This window comes from Symsagittifera roscoffensis, chromosome 1 (genome assembly GCF_963678635.1).
Source record: "Symsagittifera roscoffensis chromosome 1, txSymRosc1.1, whole genome shotgun sequence".
NCBI classification, from domain to species: Eukaryota; Metazoa; Xenacoelomorpha; order Acoela; family Convolutidae; genus Symsagittifera; species Symsagittifera roscoffensis.
In genome coordinates, this window is record NC_087062.1 from 87,315,824 (window position 1) to 87,318,772 (window position 2,949).

The 2,949-nt window shown below is 35.8% G+C and overlaps 1 pseudogene; it reads left to right on the plus strand.

Moving 5' to 3' along the window:
• Positions 1-634: 634 nt before the first annotated feature.
• Positions 635-2,367, plus strand: LOC134857172 (acyl-CoA-binding protein-like; annotated as a pseudogene).
• Positions 2,368-2,949: the final 582 nt, after the last annotated feature.

Below are 2,949 nucleotides of genomic sequence, written 5' to 3' on the forward strand. Positions count from 1 at the left end.
CACGTTGTTGAACTTCTGACCGTTCGATAGAAACTTTTGAATTTTTTATTAACTACTCATTTAAGTATATTAGGTCAATCGAAATAATTTTTTTCCAACATCGTCTTTCGACTTCTTTTGTTTCTGTTGTATCGCAGGTGGTGCAAAGCTCCGCTTCGCCCCTGGGTTAAAAATGCAAATTAGCTTATTAAGAGTCGATGAATCTAGTTCAGACTTTTTGTAGTTCGTGATGATTTTTTCTCTTTTTGCTTTTTTTTCTTAAAGTTTGTTCAGGGTTAATTTTTTTGTTTCGCGGTTTGAGTTCACTATCCATCAGCAAAATTGTAATCATTACAAAAAACGTGATCAACATCTATTTTCGAAATTGGAATTTAATTTACAGATTTCCGAGCAAATTTGGTATTTCTCAAGTTGCGTTAGTTTCATCAAAACAGTGCCTATCATAAATTGTTCTAGAAATTCAAATAGCTTCGAGAGCATCTCTTTGTTTCTTTGCGTTTTTTGAATCTTTTCCAAGTGTCTGCTGACTGAGTTCAAAATTTGAAGAGAAATGTGAACATTTTTATATGAAAATGATTGTCCTATTTTTAAACAAATTGTGCATCCCGTTAATAAAGTAACTCATTTGTCATAGATGAGCAATAACCTATCCCAGTATGTCTGAAGCATCCAACAAAGCAGTGGAAGAGGTGAAGAATTTCACTATTAGACCGCGAGACGATATTCTGCTGGACCTGTACGCCTGTTCAAGCAGGTCACAGTCGGAGATGTGAACACTTCCAGACCATTCATGCTAGACTTCAAAGGTACGGAAGCCCATAATTTCTCTTGTCCCTTTTTATTGTTTCACGCAATTTTTTTTTTAAATTATCTACCTTGTAAGGTTTATGAAAAAATTTTTTGCGTATTTTTTGATTCTCCGGCGTCTCAACTGGAAGATAGTTAACAATTTGCATATTCTGCTGGAAAATTTTAGGTTAGATTCATGATTTTTTTCAGTTTTATTTGAACCCATTTGTGAGGCTGGATGAGCTTATTGTACAAAGAATTGTTTCTGTTTTTAGCGTCAAAAATTTTTAAACGCATATTGACAAACAACGTGTATTGCGAGTTAAGTCCGGGGTGGCTTTCTCATAGAGTAATTTCAGATAAAATACACTGTCTGTTCGTCACGCTATCTTATTTTCGGCTGGATAGGTTCGTGCAACTTCTTAGTCTAATACCGATCCTTATCCTACTCTTATATTTCCTAGTCTCAATAAATCTAGTATATGCTGATATTGTTGCGAAGTTAGAAGCGAGGAAGAGTAAATGTTTGCTAATTTAAATTTTTTCTTCTCTGGCTGAAACTATAAATAGTTTCAGCCTTACAAATTATTGTAAGTTTTAGTCATGGATCATGATTAGTTAGTTCTTAGTATTTTACATTGATTGTTATCAATGATATAATTGATATATTAAATACTTGTTTTGAACTGGTTCCAATTGGATTATTCTACCCCTCACATTGAAAACTAACCAAAATCGAGTATTATAAAAAAATAACCCCAATAATTAACCAGACTACTAAAATTCGAGTAGTCTTTGGAATCATGGCAATCATTCTCGTGGGTAATGTTCTTTACATGTGATGCAATAATCAAACTGTTGACACAACCGCGCTGCATAGCAACTGACGTGCGTATTGCACTTTTTCAGTGACCTTATTAACGTCAGTGACTTTTATTCTCGGCAAACTGCGTAAACAAAGGACGATTTTATGCGGAGAAAGCTTGCCATGATTGTTAAAAACTCAAATTTAAGTTGTTTGTTAGTTTTTTCTGCAACGCGGGCGGGTGACATGACAATTTCGGATGTTTCAAAGAGATAGGGTAAGTTTTAACTGCTTTAAATATACGGTTAAATAGCGTAGGGTAAAATGGTATCGGGTTAAATGGAATAGGATTAAATGCCCCATGGGCGGTGTAGTATCTTCTAACTTGTGCTATTAGGGAAGGCCAAGTGGGACGCATGGGAGCAATTGAAGGGGTTGACGAAGGAGGAGGCCGAGTCGAAGTACATCTGGTTGGTGGATAATATCAGGCACAGATACTCTAATATCAGACACGACAGCGATCTCATAGACAATTAAATATTGCAAATAAAGGAGCAATGCTGATTCAATTCGCGGTTTGTGTGAGTAGTTTGTTCCATCCCTGAAGTCATCAGATGTTAAAATAATTTCATATCAGACCCCCTACACAGTGTCATCTGCAGTTTAATATCTGGCCTTAGAAATGTACTTCCCAATTTTTCTTTTGTTGAGCTTCCACTTTGATTGAATTGTTCGATGATATGTGACTGATGTAGAAAAAAAACGTGCTAGTGTATGTTTGGCGTAACAATGAAGTATCAAGGCTAAATAAATTTTTACAAATTTTAGTTTTTGATAATTCTGTAAACAGCAGGTTGAATGGCTTGCGCAGGAGTTTTTTGACGAGCGTACAGGCTTAAAAATTTCGTCGACTTTTGTAGTTCAGCCATTTTGAGTTTTTTCTAAGCCCCGGATTGATCATAATTTTCTAAGCCCCGGATTGATCATAATTTTTTAAACCCCGGCTTGATCATAAATTTGGCGTAACTACGATGTGTCAAGGCTGAATAATTTTCATAAGTTTTAATTTTTTGAATTCTCTGAAAGCAGCAGAATCAGTGGAGTGCGCAGTTGTTCTTCGACAAAGGGGCCAGCCAAAACCCCAGATTGATCATTTTGGCAAAAATGCTAAGCCGCAGGCAACTATTGTTTTCAGCAAAAATGCGGTTTTTAAGCACTATTTGCTAGGTTTTGACCAAAACATAGCATGGCTAGGAGTTTCTCGAGGGTAGCAAGTTTTGGAAAAAAAACTTTCGAGTTTTTGTTGACTTTTTTAGTCACCCAAACTATTTTTCCGAACCCTTTTCAAACATTTG